The following is a 7,238-nucleotide window of genomic DNA, read 5'->3' on the forward strand; positions in this document are numbered from 1 at the left end:
CAGGTGTGAAAATCGGGCTAAGGCTGGTTTTCGAATTTTCAGGGGGAAACGGTAGCAACCAGAACCTTGAATTACATCCAATGTGCCTCTACTTTGAGCCTTTCAGAAGACAGTGAAGATCTGGTTCTTCCCCCAAACATATGACTAGGATGAAGTTGGGGGGGGGAGAGGGAGAAAGGTTTAGTTCTAATGGTTGCTATGTTGCCTTTGTGGGAAGAGTATGTCGTTTTATTGGTTTTGCTGTGAATTGTGAATTGCTTAGGATTACTATATGAGATTGATAGCCACACAGATTCTTCAAATAAAATTTGGAATTTCACATTCTGTGAAGAACTTTCTGGATCTTTCAAGTTTGGGGTTTCACAAAGAGAATTATTTTATATAAATTGGAAAAAAAATTATACTTCTGATATTGAAGTATAGATTGAAAATAAATGTTCTATATCAATTTTTGGAGTATTTTTATATTCTAAAATGAGAAGATGGAGTAATATGTTGTTATATGATCTATGTTTAATAAATTCAAGAATTGAATTACTTTTATATGAATATTATATGAATTCCCTTTCCCCTTCTTTTGTCTTTATTGTTCCCCCTTTGGTTTTAGTTTATTTTCCCATCAGCTGGGAAGACTTATCGAAAATCACAATAAAATTTACCCCATGCTATAATCTAAGATAAAATAGATACAAAATATTTTACTAATGGTATATAACTCCATTAATTGCAAAAATAAACAAATAAAATGAAAATGTTTGAAGTGCCATTATGCAAAATGAATATTTTATAATAAGTAGTGGTCAAATAAAAAAAATCTTAAATGTCATGAAAAAAAGTATAAGCATTTATTCAAAACATTTGAAAAACAAAGATTGAATTGAAGCCTTAGATTTTTTCTACTAGAAATTGATTCAGAGCAAATAAATAAAAATATAACAATTTATTAAGAAACCATTGGATCAATATTGGAATTTCTATCCTCTTTATTTCTTATTTCATTTTTATTTTTCCTTTATGTAACTATCTGCACGTACTTTTATTTAAGATGGCATAATTAACTTATTTCTATACATTTAATTAATTTTAAATTTTATAATTAAAATGTTTTACTTGATCTTAGTCCTTGAAACATATGTATACTGTACTTTTGTTGTACTATCACGATTACTCTTTATTTTTTTTATTCAATAAAGAATGTATAAATTCATATACCTATATATAATTTTGTATTTTGAAATCCAAATCAGTGTCCATTTTTTTAGCAATACTGATTCTACAATTTTCTGATGATAGAACTCCTTGTTACTCCAAAGATACTCCCAGTTCTCCTGTATAATTTCAGTAGGTGGCAGCACCTGGTTAGGCTCAAAAGCTAAGCTGGGTTTGGCCTGGTCAATACTTCAGTCAAATGTCCATGAATCAATCTGAAGATTTTTCTTATTCCATTTCTTTTCTCTTTTTTTTGCATCACCTTAGAATTCCATATGTCCTGATTTATTCTCACAATATTTTTTACTTCACCATATATATTAGTTCGTAATCAATTAAACATATCAAAAACTTCAAACTGTCACTAAGAATATCTAAACTATGGTAATCCTCTGAACAGGAAATGTTATTATTATTGCAGTTAAGGAGGAGCCCATGTCAATAGATCATTATTGCCTTACTTTTCTGTATTGACTTTGAGGTGCCTTGAAAATTCTAAAATGTAAACATTCAAATCCAAATCTAGATACAAAATTTAGTTATAGATCTCTGCATTCTTCCCCTCAGCTACTTTGCATTTCCAATTAGCCTAACCATAAATGTCTTAGAAGCTCAATTTCTCAGACACCTCCTTTCTCCCCCAACCATAATTCTCATTATAGCATCTAACTACCAGTCCATACATAGACTAATCTCTCCTATTCTCTTCTCTTCTTAAATGGCCTTTTCCCATTCCATTTAATCTTCCCCCTTTCTCTCTATTTCTGTCATTTCTCATATCCTATTTTCCATTGAGTTCAGTGGCAACTGCACACATTTTAGCTTTCACTCTTCAGGCTAGTTATAACAGCCTGACAAAGAGACATGAATGATACAATTCTTTCAAAAAAAAAAAAAAGTATTAATGCTCTCCAATCCCAACTGGATAGCCTCTCCTGACACTTAACTGAATAGGTAATTGAACTACAATCAACATACCCCAACCAATGTATCTTGGTAGAATTTTCTTTTTTTAATTTTAGAGGTACATTAAAAATAATACCTTATGATGAATGATAAAAACTGTCTGAGAAACTGCTTGGATTATTACACTTTTAGTATTATATCTACTATGACGATATTATTCCCTATGATAAAAAGAATAGTTTGCTATATTACAGATTACAAATACAAGAATGTATTTTACCTTTCAGTACAGAGACATTCTTATTCGATTGTTCATATACACAAATCTTATTTTCAGATCATTTTCCTCAAGCATTCTGGGGGAAATTCTATTTCATATATCATAGGAATAGGAATTCACAAGTATTACTTTAAATGCAATATTTAAAGAGAGCAATTTAAAATTAAATATATTCTGTACTTAGGAACTTTATTAATGATCCTACAAAAAGGATCTAAGACTGCCTTTCAGTCACAAGGATCTAAGGAGGAAAAAAGGAAGGAGGATTGATGCTACCTTAATGCCAAAATAAACTGGTTGGAGTAACTAATGTGTATAGGGAGGTTTGAGGAATCCTAGGATGTTACAAGATATACAGAGTTTTATCTGACCTTTGCAGGTTCCATAATTGTTGTAACCTTACCAGTGGATGGTTAAAGGGAAAAATCAAATCATCTGGGAAAGGGGAGGGTGATACATACATTTAACAGTGCAGTGCAATGACTTAGTACTATGTTAAATACATTTCTACCCTCAGCTAATTTCCCAGTTATAGAGTATATTTCATCTGATTGCACATGTTAAATTGCAATCATTCAGTTTAAGTACTCTTGTTCCTGGGGTTATATTAGAACAGACTGCTACATATGCCACCTTGAGCTGAGAAATGACAACATATAGATGCAACATTTTTAAAATTTATAAAAATATTTGGGTACTTAAAAGACCTTAGTAATCACTGCAGTTGAAAAAGCTTCAAGGTTCTAAATTCTTTTTAAAAAAATATATTTTATCTCATTTTAGTAATGCTTAGTCTTTAGCAGACAGGAAGAACATACTGTTTGTCAAATCTTTTGCTTCCCTTTACTAATTCTATATAACTATTATAAACATCCATTTAAATGTGCTGGCACTTGTGATCCTTCCTCAGAAGACAAACATATCAATTATAAAACCTTATGTGAAAGAAGAATCCAGAATATATCATTAACAAAACACATTGCTCTATTCCCATTATCACTATGTATTGAGCAAAGCAGATATACCTCTAAATTTTATTTTCAATAAAAATAGTTATCCATAAATGCTATTTAGTATGTGACACTGCAAACCTTTTAAAGCTTTAAAATATAATCACTTCATCAAAATTACTGCAATACCTGCTGAGATGCAGAACATCCTGTCTAACTTTTCTGAGTAGATACCTTTTAATTAAATGTAATAGCCAATTCACCATGTCCTATTTATAAAAACTGCCCCAAACATGTCAGAACAGCAGCCTATATGATATGTTCTGGGACTTGCTTTGGCAGCTACTGCTGTAGTTTCTTCATTATTGAAGCATTGTAATTATTTCCTTTCATCTGCCAGGCTTTTTTTTTTTAAGACAAACAGAAAAAGTCTACTTTTAGACCATGTCCAGACACGTAGATTATTCCCCTTTACCTACAGCTAAACTATTCTGCTTCAAACTTTTCAACATGTTTTTATCTCCTCCAACCTAAGATATTGACCCAAACACCCCCCCACCCACATATCAAATTAACTGGTGTTGGCAGCTCAAATAGATGAACAGCCATAATCCACAGAGTTATTAGATGCAAACCTGGAAAAAAGATATCTTGGCAATTGTTCTGTCCCACTGCTCTTCAATGTGATTTCAAATAGTAATTGACACACCCAGTAATTTAGCTGTACCAGACAGTTCTCTCTGGCCCATCATTAGGAAAACACAGCTTCTCTATTGGTTAATCTGATAGGTAATAAGAGGTGGGGATACTTGCATTTTAGTATTAACAAGAAGAGGTTCTAATGCTCTGTAAGCGCTCCACAATGATACCACCAGATTAATTTTCTGACAATGGCATTTAATATAAAAAAGGCATAAAACATTCCTTAGCACAATGCAGATTTAATGTTTTCCCTCAATCCACTCTCTCTGAATCTCCCACAGTTTCCCCAGCACTTAAGTTTCCAAAGCTCTGCTTCGAAACATGTAAAAGAATGCTACAGCACTAACCTGGATTTCATTAGAATAAAACTTGGCATAAATACGTTTGAAAGGGAGGGGTTAAGCAAGCTGTACCCTTGCTAAGGGGGATAGGCCACACAGCAATCATTTTTGCCTTCAAAACCAGTCTTCAAATAGTAGAGCATTGTCACTAGAATCTAACCTGATCCTACGTAATGCATGTAGTACAGACAGTGCTCCCACACATTCTCTGCAGTAGTCAGGCAGAGATGCTGGCTGCTAGATAGATGGTCCGGTGACCTTTGAAAGCTTGGACAAGAGGAACCGATCTATTGCAGCTGGCTTTCAAGGCATTCCTCACATTCCTGCCCTATCTCAAAGCTCCAGGAACAAACAAGAGTCTCCCCCTACCCAACCAATAAAACTCACACGCACACACCTGCCTCTTAATCTATCCAGAGCACCACCAGCTTCCATACACACACACACAGCTGTATTATACTCCTCAAATATGTAGCCAGAGCTAGGTTACCCCCTTGCTCTTTTTGTCTTCTTCCTACAGGGCAACTGCAGAGGGACAGTAGTTGAGGTCTACTGAGAGAAGACATGCTAAAAGCTCTCTGTGGATTTGCTCCCCCAACCGGCTTGCAAGTAGCTCTAACAAGCAAATGAGAGAAAATACAAGACTGGGCAAGGTTGAGTGAGGAGAGGCTCAGCAGGTTAAGAGGGAAGGAATCAGAGGGCCAAAAAAAGGGGGGGAAACTCGCTAATAGGGAATCAAAGGAGCTGGAATAAGCTCCTTTAAGAAAGAAAAATACTAAAGAAGCAGAACATTTCTACAGTGGCAACCTGGGAGAAGACAGAGATGAAGGAAGGAGCAGAGCTTGTAAAAGCATTTAAGAGACATGCAAATAGCCAGGGAAAAACTGAAAGGATTTTTATGTAGTAACATGGGAGGTTTAAGAAATGAAAAAAAAAAACCACAAACTAGAGAGTAAACTAACAAAATGCAACATTTGTAAGATAAAGAGTGACCATTTTCACAGAAATCATAAGCTATTCATTTTAATTCAAGGACAAAGCTAAAAAGGGGAGCAATGCATTTAAGATACTGTTCCCTGGGTGAAGGGCATTAGGCAAGCCTCGCTTAAAGAGAAGGGACAGGAAGCTTTAGAAGACATAAATAATACTATATAAATAATACTATATAACAATGTAGAGTTTTTAAGGAGGCAGCTTTGGACGATTCTGAGGAACAGCATTTAAGGGCAAAGGTAGAAAAAAGGCAAAGTAAAATGGCCAAGTAAAAGCTAGGAGAAAGGTACAGTATTTTATTTAACACAGGCAGCCAAATATACAAGGGCAAAGGAGACAAGGACTGGGAAATCTGCAATAAAGGAAGTTGATTTAAAAAAAAAGGGGGGGGGAAGAGTATTTAGGTGGAGTCCCTTTACAGAAACAGGGAGAAGACAGAAGAAAGACAAATATTTAGAGTGTAAAGCAGATTTATCATTTTGACACAGAAGGAAAAAAGATACGGAGAGGATGCACTACTGTGTGAAGGAAGGGTTTTTTTTTTAAAGGGGGGGGGACCCAAAAACTAAAACTGCAACCGCGAGAGAGGGACTGAAACAGATAAGTAATGCGCAGGCGAGCAAAGGAAGGTAGTGACTAAAGGGGAAAAAAAAAAAAGAAACAAGTAATGTGCTTCATTAGACGAGGCACGATTATTGGGAGTTAGACAAGTTTCTTTTAAAAGTGGGGGGCGACAGAGACCCGAGAGAGGCAGAGCAAGACGGGAAGGAAAAGTTAGCAGGAGGCGAGAGGAGGGAGCAGCTAATCCATCCAAGCAGGAGGAAGTGGAAGGGCAGGTAAAAAGCAAGGAAAAGAGCGGCGGGGACCGGACGGGAGGGAGGCAGGATCAAAAAAAAAAAAAAAAAGACTCCCACCTCCACAGCGGGATCTCCGGCAGGCCGTTCCCTCCAAGCCCCCCGCTGCTCTTCGTCCACCGCAGCCTCTCCGGTGCGGAGCTATCGGCTCTTTTCTCCCCGCTTGGGGAAAGAGAAGAGACGCCGGGAAGGGTCACTCACCGCCTTGGCTGAGCCAGGAGCCCTCCCCCGCCGGCGCTGGGTCTTCGTGGGCGCGGAGGGGCCGCGGCCGCCCCGCCGGGAAGGGCCCTACCCCGGGGTGTCCATGGTAGGCAGACTAACGTGCCACAGCCGAGCAGCACAAATTCTTCTTCTTCCTCCTCCTCCTCCTCCTCCCTCGCAGGCTCTCCTCCCGCTTCTTCCCGCCCCTCGCAACCCTCCTCCCCCCTCCCGCTTCCCCTCGTCAGACGTCAACAAGGCGCCCTGCCCTATGCCTCGCTCAGATTGGCGGAGCGCGCCACAGCTCGGATCCCCATTGGGCGCGGCCTCCTGTTAAACTGGGCCAATGGCTGCCGCACCTGCGGTTGCTAAGGTTACCGATGCTGCGAAGAGACCGGCCGAGGGGTAGGGGAGCTGCAATTCCTTCAGGCGAGGCGGGGTATTTGCGTCTTTTCTTGGGGGCGGGTAGAGGGGGACGACGACGACGAGGGGTCGGTGTGTTTTGTTGTGTACGTGTGTGCGAGGGACACCGGGAAGGACTAAGGTGTGGATGGAGATGGAATGGGAGGTACAGGCAAATAGCTATATGGTATAGGAAGGGGAGGATCCTATAGAAGCACTGGGGGAGACAAACTTGATTTTAGCGCATCTGTGCCCTAAGTAAACCCCACTGGTTTTACTGAGATTTGCTCTTTAGCAAATAACGCCAGTGGAATTGTAGTGTTTTCTTTTTCATTTTAGCTCTCTCTCTTGATATAACATTCTAGCTTCCAGAAATATTTTTTTTTAAAACCTAAGACACATT

General features: G+C 38.3%; 1 protein-coding gene across 2 annotated transcripts in view; it reads right to left on the bottom strand.

Annotated features, from left to right (window-relative positions):
* Nucleotides 1-6,579, bottom strand: part of PKP4 (plakophilin 4) — a 165,008-nt gene extending 158,429 nt beyond the window's left edge. The window contains exon 1 of one of the 2 annotated variants that reach the window (XM_070941223.1): nucleotides 6,437-6,579. The gene's annotated coding sequence lies outside the window, so the exon portion shown is untranslated. Of the gene's footprint in view, nucleotides 1-6,295; nucleotides 6,390-6,436 lie in introns of those variants that run through there. The other variant, XM_070941138.1, reaches the window with a different exon arrangement.
* Nucleotides 6,580-7,238: the final 659 nt, after the last annotated feature.

Source organism: Pituophis catenifer, unplaced genomic scaffold, assembly GCF_029215685.1.
Source record: "Pituophis catenifer annectens isolate HBS135680 unplaced genomic scaffold, rPitCat1.0.hap2 SCAF_1, whole genome shotgun sequence".
NCBI classification, from domain to species: domain Eukaryota; kingdom Metazoa; phylum Chordata; class Lepidosauria; order Squamata; family Colubridae; genus Pituophis; species Pituophis catenifer.